This window comes from Salmo salar, chromosome 09 (assembly GCF_965601325.2).
Source record: "Salmo salar chromosome 09, fSalSal1, whole genome shotgun sequence".
In the NCBI taxonomy this organism is placed as follows: domain Eukaryota; kingdom Metazoa; phylum Chordata; class Actinopteri; order Salmoniformes; family Salmonidae; genus Salmo; species Salmo salar.
In genome coordinates this window covers 17500316-17524728 of record NC_138299.1, presented here as the reverse complement: position 1 = coordinate 17524728, position 24413 = coordinate 17500316, and the positions used below count along the sequence as shown (strand labels likewise).

At 40.7% G+C, this 24413-nt stretch overlaps 1 long non-coding RNA gene across 1 annotated transcript; it reads right to left on the bottom strand.

Moving 5' to 3' along the window:
• Positions 1-239: 239 nt before the first annotated feature.
• Positions 240-24261, bottom strand: LOC106610798 (uncharacterized). The gene is made up of 3 exons (XR_001329984.3): positions 24120-24261; positions 7682-7871; positions 240-5920 (listed from the first exon to the last, which is right to left on the bottom strand). It is a non-coding gene; the product is annotated as an uncharacterized LOC106610798 (long non-coding RNA).
• Positions 24262-24413: the final 152 nt, after the last annotated feature.

Genomic DNA, 24413 nt, shown 5'->3' with positions numbered 1-24413 from the left:
TGAGTCTCAATTTGGTGTTTGTCCCATTTGGTGAGCGGTTCCCAGACCTCACAACCATAAAGGGCAATGGGTTCAATAACTGATTAATGTATTTTTAGCCAGATCCTAATTGGTATGTCGAATTTTATGTTCCTTTTGATGACATAGAAGGGCCTTCTTGCCTTGTCTCTCAGACCGTTCACAGCTTTGTGGAAGTTACCTGTGGCGTGTAAGGAACGACGCAGGAGATGAGAAGCAGGTACAGGGAGTGAAGGTTTAATAGCTGACGGACATGAAACGGAACAGGAACAGCGTCTGGACAGGAACACATAACAACAATTAATGGGGACACAGGGAACACCACAGAGGAACAGACAGATATACAGGGGGTAATCAACAACGTGAAGGAGTCCAGGTGAGTCCAATGAGCGCTGCTGCGCGTAATGATAGTGACAGGTGCGTGTAAAGAAGGGTAGCCTGGTGCCCTCGAGCGCCAGGGAGGGTATGTTTAGGCCGAGATATGTATAGTTTTTTTGTGTGCTCTACGGCAGGTATTCCCCAGGGGTACGCGCAATGCCATCAGGGGTACGCCAAATAAAAATGTGATTCACTTTTTACATTTTTTTATATATTTATTTCTTAACATTTTGAAACAGTCCATTTATATTTTCCAACGGGGCTATACATTTGGGTGAGGTTTTTTTCTTGCCTGAGTAGCCTCGTTTCACTGCCAAAAATACAATTCAACCATCTAGTGTTCAGCGAAATAACAACACAATGTCAAATACAGGTAGCCTAGTCAAATAATTAACATCCAATCACATTAACCGTTACTGTCTCGCGGGAATGCCACTAACGGTCCGTATGTAGCCAAACGTAGCTGCTGCTCATGTTGGCATCTGTACAGATGGCGCAAAAGCCATGACAGGGAGACATAGTGGAGTGGTAACGCGCGTGCAAGCAGTTGCTCCCGATGCCACTTGGGTACACTGCAGCATCCACTGAGAGGCTCTTGCTGCCAAGGGAATGCCTGACAGCTTGAAATACATTTTGGACACTACAGTGAAAATGGTTAACTTTGTTAAAGCAAGGCCCCTGAACTCTCGTATATTTTCTGCACTTTGCAATGATATGGGCAGCGGCCATGTAAAGCTTATACAACATACAGAAGTGTGCTGGTTATCAAGAGGCAAAGTATTGACACGTTTTTTTGAATTGAGAGATGAGCTTAAAGTTTTCTTTACTGACCATCATTTTCACTTGTCTGACTGTTTGCATGATGACGAGTTTCTCACACGACTGGCCGATCTGGGTGATGTTTTTTCTCACCTGAATGATCTGAATCTAGGATTTCAGGGACTCTCTGCAACTATATTCAATGTGCGGGACAAAATTGAGGCTATGATTAAAAAGTTGGAGCTCTTCTCTGTCTGCATTAACAAGGACAACACACAGGTCTTTCCATCATTGTATTATTTTTTGTGAGCAAATGAACTCAAGCTTACGGTCAATGTCAAATGTGATATAGCAAAGCACCTTAGGGAGTTGGATTCGCTATTCCGCAGGTACTTTCCCGAAACGGATGACACAAACAACTGGATTCGTTATCCCTTTCATGCCCTGCCTCCAGTCCACTTACCGATATCTGAACAAGAGAGCTTCATCGAAATTGCAACAAGCGGTTCTGTGAAAATGTAATCAGAAGCCATTGCCAGAGTTCTGGAATGGGCTGCGCTCAGAGTATCCTGTCTTGACAAATCATGCTGTTAAGACACTGATGCCTTTTGCAACCACATACCTATGTGAGAGTGGATTCTCGGCCCTCGCTAGCATGAAAACTAAATACAGGCACAGACTGTGTGTGGAAAATTATTTAAGACTGAGACTCTCTCCAATACAACCCAACATTGCAGAGTTATGTGCATCCTTTCAGGCACACTCTTCTCATTAACCTGTGGTGAGTTATTCACCATTTTTGATGAACAAATAAGGTTTTATATGTAAGATGGTCAAATAAAGAGCATCATTATTGATTATTATTATATTATTATTTGTGCCCTGGTCCTGTAAGTGCTCTTTGTCACTTCCCACGAGCCAGGTTGTGACAAAAACTCACACTCATTCTTATGTTTAATAAATGTATCGTATAGTGTGTGTGTGGCAGGCTTACAATGATGTCAAAAACAACATTTGAGAGTGCTCTGAACCTGGTGCTAGAGGGGTTATGCAGCTGGAGGTTCAATGTTTGAAGGGGTACGGGACTATAAAAAGTTTGGGAACCACCGCTTTAGGGCAACAGTGTCTAGATGGAATTTGTCTTTGTGGTCCAGGCAACTGGATTGTTTTTGGAACAACATTATTTTTGTCTTACTGAGATTTACTATCAGGGCCCAGGTCTGACAGAATCTGTGCAGAAGATCTAGGTGCTGTTGTAGGCCCTCTTTGGTTGGGGACAGAATCACCAGATTATCAGAAAACAGTAGACATTTGACTTCAGATTCTAGTAGGGTGAGGCTGGTGCTGCACACTGTTCTAGTGCCCTCGCCAATTCGTTGATATATATGTTGAAGAGGGTGGGGCTTAAGCTGCATCCCTGTCTCACCCCACAGCTCTGTGGAAAGAAATTAGTTTTTTGACCGCACACTTGTTGTTTGTGTACATGGATTTTATATTGTCGTATGTTTTTCCCCCAACACCACTTTTCATCAATTTGCATAGCAGACCCTCATGCCAAATGGAGTCGAAAGCCTTTTTGAAATCAACAAAGCATGAGAAGACTTTGCCTTAGTTTTGGTTTGTTTGTTTGTCAATTAGGGTGTGCAGTGTGAATATGTGTTTTTTATCATACGGTAATTTGGTGAAAAGCCAATTTGGCATTTGCTCAGTACATTGTTTTCACTGAGGAAATATACGAGTCTGATGTTAAGGATAATGCTTAGGATTTTCCCAAGGTTGCTGTTGATTCATATCCCATGATAGTTATTGGGGTCAAATTTATCTCCACTTTTGTGGTTCCAAATATTGGGGAAGATGCCAGAGCTAATGATGATGTTAAAAAGTTTAAGTATAGCAAATTGGAATTTGTGGTATGCATATTTTATCATTTCATTGAGGATACAATCAACACCACTGGCCTTTTGGGGTTGGAGGGTTTGTATTTTGTCCTGTAGTTCATTCAATGTAGTTGGAGAATCCAGTGGGTTCTGGTAGTCTTTAATAGTTGATTCTAAGATTTGTATTTGATCATGTATATGTTTTTGCTGTTTGTTCTTTGTTATAGAGCCAAAAAGACTGGAGAAGTGGTTTACCCATACATCTCCATTTTGAATAGATAACTCTTCATGTTGTTACATTTTACATTTTAGTCATTTAGCAGACGCTCTTATCCAGAGCGACTTACAGTAGTGAATGCATACATTTCATACAATTTCATACATTTTTTTTTTTTTTTTTTCCTGTGCTGTTTGTTTAGTGTTTTCCAATTTTCCCAGAAGTGGTTAGAGTCTATGGATTACATTGAGCTGATTTCTGACGTGCTGTTCCTTCTTTTATCCGTAGTGTATTTCTGTATTATTTTTGTGATTCACCATAGTGAAGGCATAGGCTTAGGTTTTCTGGGTCTCTATGTTTTTGGTTCGATAGGTTTCTTGATTTCTTTCTTAAGTTTTTGCATTCTTCATCAAACCATTTGTCATTGTTGTTAATTTTCTTCGGGTTTTCTGTTTGACATTTTTAGATTTGATAGGGAAGCTAAGAGGTAAAATATACTGTTTAGGTTTTCTACTGCCAAGTTTACACCTTCACTATTACAATGAAACGTTTTGTCCAGGAAGTTGTCTAAAAAGGATTGAATTTGTTGTTGCCTAATAGTTTTTTGGTAGGTTTCCACACTACTTTCCTTCCATCTATAGCATTTCTTAATATTATTCAGTTCCTTTGGCTGATTCCTCATGATAGAGTAGTGCTCTGTTCAAGTAGACTGTGATTTTGCTGTGATCTGATAGGGGTGTCAGTGGGCTGACTGTGAACGCTCTGAGTGACACTGGGTTGATGTCAGTGATAAAGTAGTCTACAGTACTACTGCCAAGAGATGAGCTATAGGTGTTCCTACCTTAGGAGTCCCCTCGAAGCCTACCATTGACTATGTACATACCCAGCGGGTAGGGAAAGGAGGGAATGCTGTCTCATCCAGGTAGGTGTTTGTCCCCCTGTGTGCTGAGGGTGTCAGGTTCTTGTCCAGTTCTGGCATTTAGGTCGTCACAGACTAGTACATGTCCCTGGGCCTGGAAATGATTGATTTCCCCCTACAGGTTGGAGAAGCTGTCTTCATTAAAGTATGGGGATTCTAGTGGGGGATATAGGTAGCACACTGGAGGACATTTTTCTCTGTGAAGATAATTTCCTTTTGAAGTTCTAGACAAATGTAAAATGTTCCTGTTTTGATTAATTTAATAGAGTGAGTTAGGTCTGCTCTATACCAAATTAGCATACCCCCTGAGTCCATTCCCTGTTTCTACCCCCTCCCCCCTTGTTCTCTCTCTGCTTCTCTCTCTCTGTCTCTCTCTCCCGCTCGTTCTCTCTCAGCTTCTCTCTCTATGTCTTTTTCTCCCTCTTGTTCTGTCTCAGCTTCTCTCTCTCTGTCTCGCTCTGCCTTTACAACTTAATTTCCTCTCCTGTTGATTTGGAGTGTTTGTTTTAAAACACTTTTATCATGTCTGCTTTACAGGCTCACTGTAATTGCTGGGTATGAAACGAAAGACCTGTAAAACACACAAATAAATATTTGACTGATACAAAAGGTGTCCGTCTGACCCAGGTCATGTAGAAAATAACAAATCTAATGAATTGCCCTTATTGTGTAGACTTTCCGTGCTGCCTGTTTTCCAATCATAGACCTACCAATCAGAGCTAGGCTTTTGTTAACGTTATCGTGCTGTTCATTTATCTCGCTGCCGGAAAGCCGTGTTCAGTTAACGCCATCATATCATCTGATTGTGTTATCAAAGTTGTGCTACAGAACGCTCTCAGTCGTTTTACAAAGGGACAGACGTTGTTGAGGAGAAAATGGTTAAGTGCCTGGACCTAGACCGTGTTTATAAAACCTTGAAAACAACTCCAGAAAAATCGAAATAAAATCAGGACAACAAAATAGTCTACTTTGTTGACAGAAAATAGGCTTTTGTGTCTTTATGATCTATTCGTCATCCACCTGTCATGAAACATTAATGAAACAATCAAATCAACCACTTCATTTCCTGACAATCAGTTTGTCATCCTGCATATTTCTGAATATCTCTCATCGCCTCCACTAGGCTTCTCAAGAACAAGTGTTCAACCCACATTTGGTTTGTTTTAGAAAGTGAGAACTGGAACACAATTCATTTGTTTGCTTTCCCCTATGCTTGAGACCACAGCGACTCCAATCCTCGCGTTTTATTTGTTTGTTTGTGTGAAAGGTTGTGGAACACTGGGGGGACATTGGACTTGGTCTCTGGTGAGGCTCTCCAGCCACTGCAGTCAGTGACTAAGCTAAGCTAGTCAGGGAGTAAGTAAAGTGGGTGGGCTCTCATTTAGCTAGGCAGTGCTGCTCTTGTTTGTGGTTGTCCCTGACAGCGTCGGCGACTCCAGTCCAAAGCACCTGTGTTTGCTCACTAGCTTCCCCCAATCTGCTCAAAACATGCTGCGAGCATGTCACATGGCTGCCTGATAGGCTTTTAGAACAGTTAATCATTAATGGTGCCTCTCTCTCCCTATTCACGCGTCCTGACACAAGCTTTGATATTTCATAGATCCAGACAGGTCAGACGCAGACGTAGCCAGGTAGACAAGCACTCAGAGAGGAAACTGCCTTTGTGGTTCTGTGTCTGTGGATCTGAGGTGATGCAGGGAGAAGATTGTAGGCAGCACCGCATTGATCCCATTGGTCCCATTCCACCTCCATCTGTGGAGGATAAACACAAAATAACACAAGTTAATCCCCAACAAAACACCTTTGCCATAGGATACATCTCTCAGAAAAACTGGTGCGACACTCTTTTCCTCAAATATACAACAGCACAAGACTTCAACTATCAAAGCATTATCATTGAGCTTTCAATATGTCATATAGTGTCAGAAACGTACTGAAACAGTGTGGTGATAAGAATGAGAGCTTGACATTTACAAAGAAAATGTTATTATGATGGAATCTAATCAGGACCACCTCCATTTTTGCCCAACATGGTGCCTGATAAATAAAATATGACCATGAACAAAACAAGTCATTCAAGGTTTGCTCCTGTTTTACCATCACATAGTTAATTAAAGGACCCTATTCTTGGTTTGTTCTCTAGTTCATGATGTGAATGAGAAATCCAGGGCTCATTTCATGCCTGTCTAAGTGGGCTTTATGGCAGAAAGGGGAAACATGAACTAGCTTTCAGAAAAGCCGGGACACATTTATCTTAGAAGAGAATTAAGTCTACACAGCCTCATTCTTATAACCCACTAAAAGGGCCAGTGACAGCTCTTATCTCCCATTTGCCTGAACTTGCCGATGGTTTTCTAAAGAGAGTTTGTCTCGGTCCACCCACCCCAACCCCCAAAGCCAATAATACTGTATGAGAGTTGGAGAGGGTTGTGGAAGCTCGAGTGTAAGGCTAAAAATATAGTGAAACGTAAGTGAACCAAGTGGACACCCTATGTAGGGTACTTTGCCAGCTATGAGTCAATCATTAATGTGGCACATTCAGATATCTGCTCTCTCCTAGTGAATAGAAGTGAGAGATAAATGGAGGTTTGCATTTTAGGGAACAGGGTGAAGCTGGAACTGAAACGATTTTGCACACAGCAGTTGAAGAGTTTTGTGATAGGTTTTCATGCCAGAATCTCACTTAGGAAATGTGTCACGTTATTTGTTCCATCAACAATTAGATCAAGGTGATTCATTCCGGTATGAGTCAGTGCTTGTATTGATAATGGTTTTATTAAACACTGTTATGAACCACTGATGTTGTTGCCTTGACTTAAAAGCTTTTACAACATCCCCTCTCATCTCAGATGGTGTTTCCCAGTTTCTCCTTTGCCTCAACTCACTTAATCTCCATCTAGATTTTTTTTTAAATAAAAAGTAGAATATAAGTGGATTGAAATTCCTCTTACACGAATACGACAACATGTAAAGGCGTTTGGCAAACAGAAATAATAATCTATTTATTAACTCCAGTGACTTGGAAATAATTGGTTCCTTTCAGATCCTCTTATCCATATTTGTTGTCTTATATTGGTAGCCATTTTCTTTTCTTTTTCATACACTTGTACCATGTTCTTTGTTTATACCACGCATGTATGAACGTCACAGAGCCTTAATCCTCCCAGTGTATGTGTGTTGTCGTCCATGGACAGTTTATTTGCTAACCCTGGCCTGCCATGATAAGGACCATTGGTGTCCCCCCTCTATAACTCAGCACCTCGCCTGACCACAATCAGACAATCTTTTCTGAATCATCTAAATACGTTAACATTGGGGGGGGGGTTTCAGAAAAAAAGTGAAATAAAGGTCAAAACTAAGATGACCCTAATCCCATGCTGCTGCACCCACCAGGAAATATATTGGGTTGATCCGAGTCAACGAGTGGCTTAACGACTGTATGGTTCAAACAAAGGTTCCTGTTTCAGAAGGGCAGGTAGGAGATGGATGGCTTGGTAAACATAGCTGACATACCTGGCCGCTGCCATGGGGCGGTCACAGCACAGCCCACGACAGAAGGGACATTATGTGTGGTGGCAGATCCATCTGCTTCTCCTGTCCTAACCTCTCCTCTTCTCGTTATGGCCTCCTCTCCTTCCTATTCCTCTTCTCTCTGAAGGAACCTCTCTGACGGCACAGCCATGGAGCCCTCCCAAGCAGAGCCCTGTTAGACAGAGAGAGAGAGGCTCAAGAAACCCCTTTCCCTTCATTATTTGATGTGGTTATAGTTCTTCTGCGATCCGTCCTCTGAGACCCAGCACCTCAAGTCAACTCAAACAAGCTGAATGTGCCGATAAGCATGGGATGGCAGCAATCATTCCCAAAGACTCAGAGCAAAACATTTTATTCAGTCACATTTAAGAACCTGTATTGGGAGAAAACTCAAAACCTATATACATTTGAGACTTATTTTAATAAAGCTGTATACCATGTTGTAATTTTTTTGTACATAATAGGACATCACCCATATATATACCTGTACATATAAAAAATGTATTGTCAAAAGCCTGGTTATGTGAGTTGCTCGTTTTCCTGTGAGAGAGTGGACTTTGCGGTGTCGGTCACAGAGACGAGGCTAAAATAGCTCAGTGTGAGTAGTGGTAAGCAGGTATAGATAGGAGAATGGGGAACACCCAGGAATGTTTAGCTAACTCGCCTGCAACATTCAAGCGCGTGTGTCAAAGGTGTTTGCGGGGTGTTGACACCTCCACATAGAGAGGTAGTAAGGTGAATGACATCACCAGTGGGCTGCTTGTGATGAGTACTCCGTGTGTTTCACGGACCCAACGAAAAAAGGCACAACACTCAGAAATATCCCAAAACTAGTAAGTACCATACATTAAGCATAGAACAAATGAGAATATTGAGCATGATCTAAAATAAAACAGCAGTCATAAAATATAACATTTCCCATGTATATAATATATGGTAATTTGTCTGTATAAATGAATTGAAAATAAGATCTTTGTAACCGGTGAACGCTAACAGCTGTCATCCTTTTGATAAATTGAGGGATGAATGTATATTGTAGCCACATGTTATATAAGAGAACACTGTCAACTAGGTAAAAATGTGCATTTGCATAGGTTCTTTGAATTATGCTCTTCTGTCAATTAATCAACCAACACCGCCACGGTCCGGTACGATTTTATCTTGATATCTTGAAGTGATATTATGACCCTCCATGCTGAATAAGAGAAAGTGCTTAAATCATTTTCTCTGTTTTTACACACCTCAAAGGAATATTACATGTTTTTTTTGACATAGCAATTGTACTCTACTCTCTTTTTGTTCATTTCCTATTTATATAATTCAAGAAAAGCAATACAACGATACAATTATAGTCAAATTTCATGTCATTCAAATAGTTGTTTTACTTTAAACCTAGCTACAGACAAATTGTTGACAAATGGGTCATTATATTAAGTGTACTTATTCTCAATCTCCTATGAAAACAATGTAACTATCGCACAAAAACGGTAGAAATAAATCATTGCATTTGTAGAATACTACAAAATGCTTTCCTTCTTGTTTCTTCTTCTTAAATTTCTAGATCTCTGGCAAAAATAAATACTATCTAGTCCAACAGATGTGTAATATTATCCACATAGTGAGGGCATTTAATTATGTATCTATCTGCCTCTACGTTAAATAATACACGAGGTCAACTTGTACTTCTCCTAAAAGTGTTCATTTCGATACATAACTGTACATTTTCATTCTAAGTTTGCAAAATGCTTCATAAAAACAAGCAAACCTTGCCTTATATTGTACACAGTCTTTCAGTTGATCAAAGTCAACATATTGCTATGTGTTATATAGTTAAGTTATCAATGTATCATTCTGAAATTTCATTCAACATTATGTTCTAATGGTTATCAAATTGTGAGTGACATTGCCATTTTATGCCGTTTCAAATCATGCAATTGTTGATTAAATCAGCTGTTAAATCAATCCACCACGAGCCACAACTTAAGATAAAAATGAAAATAATGCGCTTGAAAATATGTACTTACTTAAAGAAAAAAAAACGATCTTACATTATATATGATTTCATTGAAATTTCTACCCGCTAAGATCCCTGCATACATTTCCAATACAATAAAACATGCATTATAAAATACAGTTAATGCAAAGTGCATCGAGTCATGTTCTCTGCTCTGGGTTGTCAAAGGAGCAGCCAATGACACTTCATTCTGTGTCTGACCACCCACTAGGAGCTGCAGGGCCTGATATTTGATGGCTGTGACTGCAGCCTCTTGGCTTCAGACAAGCATACAGGTGACTAAAGACCGTCATGAACACAGTACATTTCAGATGACCTTAAGCATCATAACATCAACACTGAGTGAGTCATCCGAGTGCTCTCTGACATAAGACAATAGCCCGGTGAGCCCGAGGTCGTCGGCGCCTGGGGTAATTGGTGGAGTGTTGTAAATTTCTTGTATGACTCATTGTGCATTGTACGGAGCCCATAACTCATGTTCTCAGAACTCATAAATTACACGGCCACGGACAACCTTAAGCAGTGTTGAAATGCCTTGAACTTAGCTTTATTTCAGGGTCAGTGGAGCGTGGAGCTAAGAGGGCTGCCAGGGCCGGCACCACCCACCACACAGGTGGCTGCCTCTCCGCTCACACAGCCCAGTAGCACACCTATTTATCCTCCCATACCTGAGCTCTGACATGCTCCCTAAAAGTTCAGACGCTCACCAAACTGCGAAGCTGCTCACTCTCAACCAAAACAAGCACTTATTGTTTCTTAATGATTATGCTCTCTTTGCTAACACCCAAGCTACATTTAATCTGTATGTTATATTTGATGTACAATAACAACTTATTTAAACATTTGAAATGTGATTGACATAAAATTGCTCGGTCTTTGGACATTCAACTCCAACGCCATGCTGTCCCTCTGAATGAATCCATGAGCAAAGCGCTTAACAGAAAATGACAAGCCAATGAGAAGAATGACCTACAAAATGGCAACAACATGAGAAAGTTAACTGTGACAATGATTCAACTGCAACGTGTTCCATTAGATACACTGTTCTACAGGGCATCAGAGTCACCACCATCTACTCAGCCTCTGGCCCTGACCACCCAGGGGGCCTCTGACATTAGTGGGGGATGGGTGGGTATTTGAGTGTGTGCGTGGTGTGTGTATGCCATCAGACATTTTTTCAAGAAACTGTTATCATTGTTAGCTACATTTCTTCAGCGGACTACAAGGGGGAACTGTAGTAATTCCTGTTCCTGTCAAATAGACATTACAAACGTTGAGTCGGAATAGACGTTCCACTAGAAACGGAACAATGTAAATGCGAACACAAACTAACAAACTGAAAAGACCACAACATGGCTCCTGCTGTCAGTCAGAGAAACTACTAGCTTTGTTTACTCTCTCGGGTTGGTATTAGGTCATTTAATGTCTCATCTCATCTCATCTCTTTCTCAAGGGCTGTCTTGCAGTACTCAGCAGTGGGCTCCAAAATGCTGAAATACAATGTTGAAATGTCTATTTCACTTTCGCGGCTCCTCCCATTGTGTAAGTTGTGCGTTTGAGCTGAATCTCCTTCATGGTGAGCCCTGCTCCGTATGAACTATCCACATGCAGAATAATGTAGACCTACAGTTGAAGTCGGAAGTTTACATACACTGAGGTTGGAGTCATTAAAACTCGTTTTTCAACCACTCCACAAATTTCTTGTTAACAAACTATAGTTTTGGCAAGTCGGTTAGGACATCTACTTTGTGCATGACACAAGTAATTTTTCCAACAATTGTTTACAGACAGATTATTTCACTTATAATTCACTGTATCACAATCCCAGTGGGTCAGAAGTTTACATACACTAAGTTGACTGTGCCTTTAAACAGCATGGAAAATTCCAGAAAATGATATCATGGCTTTAGAAGCTTCTGATAGGCTAATTTACATCATTTGAGTCAATTGGAGGTGTACCTGTGGATGTATTTCAAGGCCTACCTTCAAACTCAGTGCCTCTTTGCTTGACATCATGGGAAAATCAAAAGAAATCAGCCAAGACCTCAGAAAAATAATTGTAGACCTCCACAAGTCTGGTTCATCCTTGGGAGCAATTTCCAAACGCCTGAAGGTACCACGTTCATCTGTACAAACAATAGTACACAAGTATAAACACCATGGGACCACGCAGCCGTCATACCACTCAGGAAGGAAAAGCATTCTGTCTCCTAGAGATGAATGTACTTTGGTGCGAAAAGTGCAAATCAATCCCGGAACAACAGCAAAGGACCTTGTGAAGATCCTGGAGGGAACAGGTACAAAAGTATCTATATCCACAGTAAAACGAGTCCTATATCGACATAACCTTAAAGGCCGCTCAACAAGGAAGAAGCCACTGCTCCAAAACTGCCATAAAAAAGCCAGACTAAGCTTTACAACTGCACATGGGGACAAAGATCGTACTTTTTGGAGAAATGTCCTCTAGTCTGATGAAACAAAAATATAACTATTTGGCCATAATGACCATCATTATGTTTGGAGGAAAAAGGGGGATGCTTGCAAGCCGAAGAACACCATCCCAACCGTGAAACACAGGGGTGGCAGCATCATGTTGTGGGGGTGCTTTGCTGCAGGAGGGACTGGTGCACTTCACAAAATAGATGGCATCATGAGGGAGGAAAATTATGTGGATATATTGAAGCAACATCTCAAGACATCAGTCAGGAAGCTAAAGCTTGGTCACAAATGGGTCTTCCAAATGGACAATGACCCCAAGCATACATACAAAGTTGTGGCAAAATGGCTTAAGGACAACAAAGTCAAGGTATTGGAGTGGCCATCACAAAGCCCTGACCTCAATCCTATAGAAAATGTATGGGCAGAACTGAACAAGTGTGTGTGAGCAAGGAGGCCTACAAACCTGACTCAGTTACACCAGCTCTGTCAGGAGGAATGGGTCAAAACCCAACTTATTGTGGGAAGCTTGTGGAAGGCTTCCCGGAACGTTTGACCCAAGTTAAACAATTTAAAGGCAATGCTGCCAAATACTAATTGAGTGTATGTAAACTTCTGACCCACTGGGAATGTGATGAAATAAATTAAAGCTGAAATAAATCATTCTCTCTAATATTATTCTGACATTTCACATTCTTAAAATAAAGTGGTGATCCTAACTGACCTAAAACAGGGAATTTTTATTAGGATTAAATGTCAGGACTTGTAAAAACTGAGTTTAAATGTATTTGGCTAAGGTGTATGTAAACTTCCGACTTCAACTGTATGTAAATGGGTATCTTTATCGTATCCTGTGCTTGACTTGTGCTGCCTCCTTTTCTGTAGAGAAGAGGGATCAGGCGTTATCCCCCACCCTAACCCCCGCCCGCTGTTTATCGAAGAGAGAGGGATTCAAGACTTAAACGACAGCACATGCTAAGGTGAACCTTAGCCACCGAGACACACAGGCGATAACCCATTCAATCAAACAACAACATCATGGCAGGCAGTATGTAGGCAGATAAATGACGATACAGTACGGTGTTCAATGGGAATTAAAAGTATAGGGCAGCTGGGCTCTTATCTGGCCAGAGCGATGAAACCCGGCAACAAAGGGAGGCCTAAGACTAAGAGGCTTGATGCATGGGAAAGCCATCGGCCAGCCATTGTGGCTGCCCTTCTGCTGAGCAAATAGTCCAAACTGTTCATTCCCCATCTCCCATTCTCTCTGAGGTACATTGTTTGTGTCCTTGCATTTCATTCTGACTGGGGAAGATTGCTCTCAGGGCCAGTGAGCAAACAGTCCAGAAAAGAGCCGGCTATCTCCTGACGTTCCCAGGAGAACTAGCATTTTTATTTCAGCTCCAAGCTGTCAAAGGATTGGAGAGTTTGTGTCAGGATCCTGAATTAATTGCTTTAAGCTGTGTGCGTGGGGGGGGACTGCATTTTATCACCAAATGTTCAGTAAAATGTTTCCTAGCAATTATGCACCCCTGCCCTGCAACGTAGGCTTTCAGTCACCAAACATTTGGTGTTGGATACATACAGGATGGATTTCTGAAACTCAAATGATGCATTTAGCTGTAATGGCAGCACAATGGTATGAATAGTGACAGGCCAGCGTCTGTCAAGGATTTGTTGGTATGGGAGTGAATTGAAAAGTTTGTTCTTTTTTCTATAATAATGATAGGTACACGAGCCAGGCTTGGCAGAGAATTGACCAAGCTTCCTCCATAAAGTATATCTGGTCAGACATTTGGTGGAACGGGATATAGAGTCTGGAACCTCTGACAGAACAGCTAACGTGAACTTAGAACCATCTGTCACTCACAAAATCATCCCAAATCACCGCTTACTTAGCAGCTATATATTAGACATTTTGGATATGTGACACTGCCATATCTGTTAGCTAACTACGCGCAGCTTCTAATGCCAGAGACACCAAACCAGACAACTGTTCCTATTTTGCCCTACCAATTTGTCTATCATTAGAAATATCTTGAATTATGGTACAAATGTCATACAACGCCACACTGATTATGGCAACAAAATTGTACGATCGTTGATTTTATAGTTCAAGTCTAATCATGAAAACTAAAACATACTCTTATTCAAACCTGGTATGCATTTGCATCTTAAACGCATTAGCAATATTTGACTGTACCACATGATACTATAGCATTTGTATGGATTAGTTGTTTAGAAACTATTATCAATCAGCTCACTGCCTCAAAGAGTTCATCATTTAAGTAATGCTTTGCTTTGCATGTTAACCCCACCTGAAATTTGCATCAATATAGTAACGCAACAGTCTCTGGAATAATGACCTCAAACAAGTCCAAACACACAGCTGCAGTAACTGTAACCAATATTTTCCAGAACAATATCAAAGGTGTGTTGCAACAACACACTGAAGAAACCAGAAATAACATTGCATCCATACATTTTTTTTCTCTCTCTTTTGGTATAATCTGTTCAATGCCACTATTGCACATGGGAAAATAAAGGTATCTGATCATGACACATACATCTGGATGGATTACTTCTTCATCTGACAGGATATTAAATCCCACTCCAAACTATGTCACTGTCAGCAGACAATGGGTTAAATAGTATGTATCAGGGGAATACTCTGTAAGAGGGAAAGTACAGCTCGTCTTTTAATGGTAATCTGCTCAACTGCTCTATAGACACCAACCAGCTTTCCAGGACCCTTCAGCTGAGCATCAGCCTGTACGTGATCAACGACACAGCCATTTATATGGGATTAAATTGGGGATTAATTTAATTCAAGTCAGGGTATGTGAATTCATTAAAAGGCTGACAGTGGCGTATACATGGAGGGAATTTAATTTGAATCCTCAGAGGACACCTCTATTGGGGCGTGGGGGGGTCATGTTAAAGTGGAGGTTTTAAAGACACAAATACGCTTAGGTTTCCGAATGACACTCATCTTTACACACGTTGACATGTTATTGCTGTTGATTCGTTGTTATTAAATTGAGTCGAAATGTTATTAGATGAGGGCTTCCCTGGGAAATAGAGCGAGGAGTGGGTTATTGAAAAGTGGCGAAATAGCCTATGCGTGTTAAACGATGCACAGATCAGGAACAGTCCTCTGTACTGGTATACCCATGAAGAAGAACAAACACAGGACCTAACACACATTTAGCTTCCACTTCTATGGTATTCAAATGAGTACATTATTTGAATGTCAGTGATTCTCATGAATGTTGAAATCGCATATCTTTTAGCCTCACTGACAAGCTGAGGCGGTGTAGAGATATTACATTCAACTTGGAAGCAGATTACAGAATTCATCCCTGCAGAACACTCTTTCCTCGCATTCAATAAATTGGACAAGTCCTATTGTAAGATAGCCTATCACACCAAACGTGTCTGCATAGGGAACATATACAGAAGAAAATATTACGTAGTTTGTTATTCAGAGTAGAGTGTTGGGGCCACACGCATGGCCGTAACTACATATGAGGACACCAAGGTCCGGACCTCGGTAATTATTTATAATTTGTAGAAGAAAGAAAAAAAAAATATATATATATATGGTCCTACATCTAAATTATGGTCCTACATCTAAATATGGCTCCAAGCGTTGATCAAAGCTCAGAACGCGTATATTATTGATCTGACTGCGTTATATTAGCGCCAGCCTCTTTGCAAACAAGCGGAATCATTAACAGTGGTTTGTTCGTTATATTCGCGTGCGTCCCCCGATTTGCCTCCCGGATTTCCTCTTTTGCAGCACATTCACCACTTTCTCGAACGGCTAACTACGCCAAAGGCCTGAGACGTAAAACGAACTACCCCAGCTTGGAGTCCACTCAAGTAGGCAACTAGAGACACTACAGTCAGTGTGTTTGCGAGATACCGGAAGAAAAAAAAAGATTTTAAAACTCCTGTCGTGTCTACAGACATCCCCAAAACAAACAAAAACCGACTCTCGGGGAATGAGTGCACATCTGGAAATAGTCGCTTATAGATAGATATATGTCAGTCAGTCAAGTGGCTAGCTGCCGTCAGAGACTTCTATTGCAGTAAAGTTGAAGGGCTCTGGCTCGTTTACTTAGCCAGCTAGGATGAAGTAAGAAGCTAACATTAAACGGAGCCTACATCAGCAGGAGCAAAAAATACGCTTCTAGGTTCTCATAATAACTTTGCTTTACAGATCGGCTACTGAGACAGACAGTGATTTGGCGCTCAGTGGTGAGGCTGATGGAGGAGGCAATGCATGCAGGAGAAAGCAGGGGAGACAGAGAGATAGTAAGCACGCAGAGAGAGATTAGTACAGTGGATCCCAAACGTGGGGTTGGGCCCCTTAGAAAACCTGTACTAATCTTATCAAATAAGTTAGGAACTTTAAAAAAAAAATAGCTATGTTTCAATATCAACATCTCCGAATGGCCTATCTTGCCTATAGGACTAGGCCTACATTAAAAGACAAACAATACAGTTCTAAAAATGCCATACATTTTCGTTTCGGCACTGATATTAAGTTAGAATAATTTCCCCCTTTCAGGGGTATAACATTACAATTGTATAGCTAATAGGCTATGTGTTTGTAGATGGACTGAGGTGAATGAACCTACAGCAGCCAAGGTGATAAAGGCTGGGGTCATTTTTGCTTGTTTTTTTCTGTTCTCCATAGCATTTTGAAGTTTTTTTTAATTATATAGAAATGCAGCAAATGAGCTTCAACTTCTAGAAAATGTATCTTCCGGACCGCACTGAAACTCAAACCCTGGTTACGGCCCTGGCCACACGGGCTTGTTTGCCTTTGCTGGAAGCTGAGATTGGTTTGGGGTTTAAATGAATCGCTGGCGCACTGCGTTTTTAGGTTTCATTAACTTTTAATGAGTTGTGTGTCCTTGGCTGTGACTGACCTGTAGGGCTCAGGCCTCAGTTCCCTGGGGGAGAGAAGTCGGGTGAGGAGAGAGGTTGGCAGACATGCCAGGGACATGTCTGTGTGTGAATGTCTGCACTGGGTGGAAACAGAGGAAGAAGGCAATAAAAGATGGTCTGAGACCATGGCAGAGAAACATTCAGAGATATCCATCAGTACTGCCAGAGTCTGAATGTAAAACCCCACGGTGTTCAGGCCTCGGGGGGAATAAAGCAACCATGTCGGATCAATCACAGCTGAGCAGGAATCTCTTTAACACAGCTGAATGACATATTGTTCTATGCTGGCTTTGCCAACAGGGTTCACTCTCAAACACTCGCATCAAACCCATTGGGAAATGTGACTGCAGAATACTCTACGTTACAGAAAAAGGCTATAGAATCACTTAAATAACACAACACACATTTCTCCATTTTGATCCCGGTAATACTTCGATTCATATTTTGGACTTCTCTAATCTTGATTTAATACAGTGTCTTGCTGCATGGTTGAACACACATGTATTATCTTGCCATGGGTTTCCTGAGCTTCATATATCTCCTTGAGAAGCTTATCTTCCTTCCTAGAATGCCTGAGCCTCTCTTCACTGTTCTCTTCTCTAGAGACAAAAGCCTTGCCTGTTATCCCCATTAAATGTTCTTCTGCTTTTAGTACTGAGCATTAACTGAAATGTCGGTTATTTTTCAGTTTTTTAACAACTAATTGACAGACGTTTGAATTCCATTTTGTTCTTTTTTTGTGAGCTCAATGCGCACATTGCACAGTTTCTCTAGATTTAAATCAGATCCAGCCTGAACTATGCTATGTAGTAGGGAGTTGTAGTTTCCAACAGGCTAATATTATACATTGTTTAGCACAAAAACGTGGTAATTAACTACAATGACCATAATCCATTGCGTATCGACTTGTCGGGTATGTCTTTCTTTTAAGCCTGCTACGGAAGAGACAGAAGAATGCGCGATTGTGAGGGGATTTTGAGCAGGTGTTGCTTTGCCAGGTATCTCTACCTGAAAATACACGATCTAAGTGATTGATAGTTGATATTCAGCAGTCATAAAAGTATGTCTTATTTACTTTGAAGAACTAAAAAAATCGTGATTTTGTCAGACAGCAGAGGAAGCAGCTCTATAGAGATGAGATGACTTGGAATGAAATAATAAAGTCATCAAATAAAACAAAAAAGTAATATACACTACAACTGAAATATTGTTTTAAAGTAAAGTAACGTGAATAAATTATGGTTAATAAGTGATAAGCAATAATGGGCAGTCACTACCATCAATGGACGTTTATTAATTATTTTATTCTGTGTTGTTCCTGCATTAAACCCAAATAATCGAAACCACAATCAAAAACGGTGATTGTATTTTTATAATGAATCAAAGCCGAACCAACCTAAAAAAAAAGCCCTAATCGCTCTGCAATATCTGCTTTATTCAAGCAGAATCAACACCACTTGTACGTTTGTGTTCTTATTTATCCTTTCATCCTATTTATCCACAACTATGTCCATTGTTTTTGCTGATTACTTTGTATCCATATCACTGCATATATTTTCAGATTACTCTTCGATGCAGATGTAGGATCTTAATCTGAGCCAGTTTGTTCACAGCAGGAAAATAGTGCTGCAGCAACAGGAAATGTGAGTTATTGTTTGGATTATAATTAATGGACAATTTTGTAGGGGTTGATACATTTAAAGTTAAGGCAAATCATGTCGGAAATGTTTAAGTGGAATTTACAAACTTTAGAAGCCATTTTATACCTTGAATACACTACGAGTTTGCATTTCCTGCTATATGTATTGGCTATACAGGAGATGTCCTACAACAACAGGGTGGTCAAATTAAGATACTACATCTATAAATCTAGGATTATTTCTACAGTGCATACTGTAGATGGACAAGCACCAACAATCCTTCCACTCTAAGTGATACAAAAGCAGTGGGGTACTGAGAGGCACCCCATCCTGACCAGAATAGGTTGTCTTTAGGTCAGTGCTTGTCCCACCAGCTGCTGCCTCGGTACTGTCAATGGGCATTGTTGACTGGTTTCTCTGTGACGCCAGTACGGCCCTGTGGTGTGGATGTGTGGACCACACGGCCATGCGGCCTGGCTCAGGCTGAGAGGAATCACTGGTCTGTAATGTCACACTGCCGTGTTAGAGAGGTACAGACACATCACAGTCACCGGCTGCATTCTCACCATGTCCCCCTCTCCCATCTCACACTCCTCCTTTTCTCATACTGACCCTCTGACCTTTGATTTCTACCTGCTCTGGTGGGTCAAACCTGAAATGATGGCTGGAATTTAGCATCTGAGAAAAGCAAGCCAGATGTTATGAATGGTGTTACCTGTACATCAAATTGGAGTTGTTTCCTCCAATATGTACTTCAACTAGGAGTTGTTTCCTCTGAACTGTACTTCAAATAGGAGTTGATTCCTCAAAGTTGTACTTCAAATAGGAGTTGTTTCCTCCAAGCTGTACTTCAAATAGGAGTTGTTTCCTCCAAGCTGTACTTCAAATAGGAGTTGTTTCCTCCAAACTGTACTTCAAATGGGAGTTGTTTCCTCCAAACTGTCTCTGTATATTTCTTCTGATATGTCTGTTCATAACTCAGACATTCTCAAATGAATGGGAAAGAGATGTCAATTTAAGAGGTGTGTACAGCAGAATTCTGTATCTATAGGAGTGACAGCTGGGTTCAGAAGAACAGCGTGTACAATAAGCGAGGTATCGGAGAGAAGTGTAGGTATGGCCAGGGCGCAACTTTCACCCCGCCCCCACACACACACGTTCTGAAATTGCATTTTTGTCCCCCCACCCAGTTGTATCATTGGAATGTGATACATAACGAGGAACCGGTGTGCTTTTGGAACATGCGGACGCCTCCGAGAGGTCAGGTAGGCTGTTTGGAGTGTTTATCCGACCGATAACAAAAAAAATATATAATATTATTTCCCCCCCACTTCTAAAATAAAGGTTGCGCACCTGTGTATGGTAGAGAGGTGTGTGGCACATGACATGACTCTGCTAATTCCTGGTGGTTATCAGTGAGGATGGGATACTTCCTAGTGTCGTCTCCATTGAAACAGTATCAGCGGCTAAATACAGACTCCTCTCTGGAGCAACACACAGGGAGTAGAGTGGGCATCTGTTCTCTTTTCATCCCGTTACATTACGCCCTTCTGTGCTACATTGGGATGTGTACAATTGCCTACTCTCAATGCTTCTGAGAACCCTCTTCATATCCCTCTCCATAGCGTTTTGTTTCCATTAGAACAGCCAATGGTTCATTCAAGGTGGAGCTTTGGAGGAACTAACATTTAGGACCCACTCAGTTAGGGTACAAACAGACAATGAGGAGGTTTACTGTAAAGTGAACAGAGAAGGCTTCTGCCACAGAGTCAGGCAGACACAGTTTCCCATATTGGGTTGACCTCAGGGTGTTTCACACACCATTCAGGCAACCATATTTATTATCACCATTTGACTCAAATCAGTCTAATTTCTCATACTACTTCCGATATGAATTGCTAAATACATTGAAAATATTGGTCAAAATCTTGTCCAAATACTAACTGCAATTCATCAAACATCAAAGTGTATAGAAGCCCATGAACCTGTAAGGGAAACCTGGAAATATGTTCATGTTTTTAAAAGGTGTATAAGGTATCCTTTCTAATTTTCTACTTCGGATAATTATCATACCAAATTCGAAATATTGTAAGAAAAAGTGCAAATTGTATTTGCTATGGAATGAATGACTGGGGTTACCTATGAACTGAATACTCTTAGCTTTTTCACTTTTCACTTCGTCTTCTTTGGTCTTTTATTGCAGGGTGCATACCAATATTTGGTGCATTACCGCTTTTTAACTTTTGATATTTTCACATATATGAAAACGAAAATGTATATATATATTTTTTTGACCTGTAGTTTTCCCCCCCATCTATTGAAAGTGTCAAATTATTCTAGTCGAAATGCTTATCGTTGAAAATCAGTAAATCAATTGGTGTTGTTATCTGTAGTTCTCAAAGGATCCATTATCAACCTTTCTCAATATTGAATTTTTATTTTTCGTTTGCACCTCTTGGTCTCAAAGTCTGTTAGTTAGTCTATGGTCATTCGATCATCAATTTAAAAGCAGTACCCTAATTATTAATAGTCTACATGAATAATAATAATAATAATTATTATTATTAATAATAATAATAATTATTATTATTATTATAAAAAAGTAATAATAATTGTGATAAAAAATTATGACAATAATAATAATGATCATAATAATGTATTCCCAGAGGGAATCTATGTTGCTGATTTTTTTCTAGAAATCTATTTAGCAAAAATAATTATATCCCTTGCCTAAATAAATGTATATACGTACTGGATCATAAATGTTTGCACTTATTTGAATAGCATAAACTCGCGCTCCCGCATTGAGAATTATTCATGCAAAGTGTCAGCTAATTAAATGGCCACTAAAACTAGTGTTAATTGAAGCAAGATGGGTGGACGCGATGGGCGTAAATCATGACGAGGACCTGACTGCTGAGAAACCATGGGTGGCTTTGAGTTTTCACTTTGTTGTCTTTAATATACTGTAGGATAGCAGTTTCCCTTACAAAAATATGGGATTAGGAGTATTTCGCGTGAAAGAGGAGTTAAATTGGGGCAGTGTGGACGATCCCACCCCTGCAATAGGCTAAAACCGAATTACAGCTTGTTAGACCGGTGTCCCGCTATCACCCGGGAGACCGTTCTACTTGGGTGTTCCAGGCCCTGGTTGGTGGTGGCTGCATGTGAGCTTAGGCTACTAGTGCTTTCAACGGGAATATAGGGCCAGAGTTGGTAACCCGTCACACATGATATTATTATGGGCCTATATGTCTATGGGACCATGTGCATTTACTGCTATGAATAAACTTGGTTAATTCAAATGATGCAATCCATGGTCCCATCATGAAGAGCAATACCCCGGGCCAACGATATCTGTTATCAAAATGAAAACCTATTTCAAACCAGTTTTCAACATTTTGCTTTGATGCTTATAGACCTTATATCGATGTGTCCCAGTGTTTTGAGAATTTTGTTCCAAAGCTCATGCAATAGAAATGCAAACAGAAGGACAGATAAGGCATCCGCGAGTTCAGCCTCAGAGTCTAGAAGGGGGCATGAATGAACAAAACCTGGCGTCCTCACAGCAAGAGGAATTTCATCCAAATTTGACCACAACTTGTTCCAATAAATCCAAACTAGGTTTCAGTCTTGAGAAATGCCATTGGTTCCTTGTGTGACTCAAACTAATCTAGAAATATGCAAATAGGGCGACCGGTAAGAAATGTAATTAAAATGGGTTAGCAAAGTAAAGGGATCAACAAGTTGGACCATCGCTCATCTTGTTGCTATAACAACAGTGAAGGGGTTGCCTATGATGGTGTGCCCAGGCCCTTTGCAGAGGCATCTCTGTGCTGAAATGTGAAACCCCTTTGTGTGTGTGTGTGTGTGTGTGTGTGTGTGTGTGTGTGTGTGTGTGTGTGTGTGTGTGTGTGTGTGTGTGTGTGTGTGTGTGTGTGTGTGTGTGTGTCGGTGTGTGTGCGTGCGTGCGTGTGCGTGCGTGTGTTGATACGCGCGTGCATCTGCCTGACCAGCCAGCGAGGACTCATGCATATATTTCTATTGCCGATTTCTTTTAACTTGAGCGAAAACAAAAAAACCGTTTCGGATCCGGGCCTTTATAAATGGTTATCCACAATAATGAAGGTCCTGGTCCATCATGTCATGTAGCCTACCTATCTCAGGTAACTAATAAATTGGATGATGTAGGCCTAAGAGGCTGATGTCAGTGGCGTAAACTCTCGTGCACTTTTGGTAAGAAGGTTCTCCAGTGCCGATTAAGGCCGGTTACCTTTGAACTAGGGTTCCTAAAGGCCATTCCCATTTCACTCCATCCTGGAGGAGGCTTGACTGAGGTTACCACCTCCATCAAAGGACCGGAGTAGAAGAGCGTCGGCATATGCTATTTTAATAATGGGTAATGGGTATTTTCGAGGGCTCTTGCTCCTTGTGAGAGCGAGATTGGAGGGGAATTAATTATTGAAAACGGTCCCCAGTGTTTTGGACGCATCATACGGTTTCATCTCAACATTACAACTTTTACTAGGCTACTACTATTTTCTGAGCACAATGGTGTATTTTTTATACAGTAGCCTAAGCCTATTACGCAGGCTTCTTCTTCTTCTTATTATTATTGTTATTATTATCATATTATTATTATTATTGTTATTATTATTCTTTTATTAGCCATATGTTATCATTAGAAGTCCGCAACCAATTGTAAATAGGTATCATGAATGAGATATGGAAGATAATGAGGATAATTGATGATAGCTAATTCATTAAAAATAAATGTTCTTGACATGTGGAATTCCAATATTGATTAGTGTTTGAATTATTTTCAATCAGTGTGTGTAAAATGATCTTTAAATCATCCCCAAAAGAAAGCCAATAGAAAATACTTTGATGTAAACTCAATGGGTTTCTGAAAACCTGACGCACACAGCAAAACACTCAAAAACGGATAGCAATGAAACATAAAAAAATGACAGGCTATAAACCACTCGGACGCTAACATGTGAATGTTGGGGCCGCAGGGTTTCATAGTAGGCTATAAAACAGAGTTCCATGCGCAATGGAGCAAGTGCTCCTCTCGTGACATCAATGATATATATCAGCTGCAATAGCTCTCTGACACGCAATTGAAAGACACTGAATGAAGAGGCAACAACCTCTATCGCAGAACTTGCAAATCACATCAGCCTTTTTGAAGCTTTGAACCAACCATTGTCATGAAACCCAATAGGGCCTGCTCGAGGACCTTTCTAACCAGGATTTGAGCCAGTGCTCAGTTCTCATCTAGCATACCCCCGGCCCCAAGCGAATAACTACCATCACACAACGATTGAATTGAAACAAAGTTAGGAAATATACAATCAAATGTCCATACCTGTGAAATACGGTGGATGCTTACTGGCAAGCTAGGAGCCCAATGTGGAACCTCGCCTTCAGCCTTCTGCAAAGGGCTGGAGACATCACGGCATTTATTTGAGCTCAAACTCTGTCACTGTTGACTTTAGCACAAAGCAAAGATTTCACTGCCCCGCTAGTTAAAAAAAAAGAAGATTATTTTACCGAGATATCGATCAGTGTGCTAAAAAAATAATCAGTTACGCATTATGTCTAAAATGAAGAGAACGAAATTGAATGTCTGTGTACATTTACTGAGCGGTGACGTCCTCTT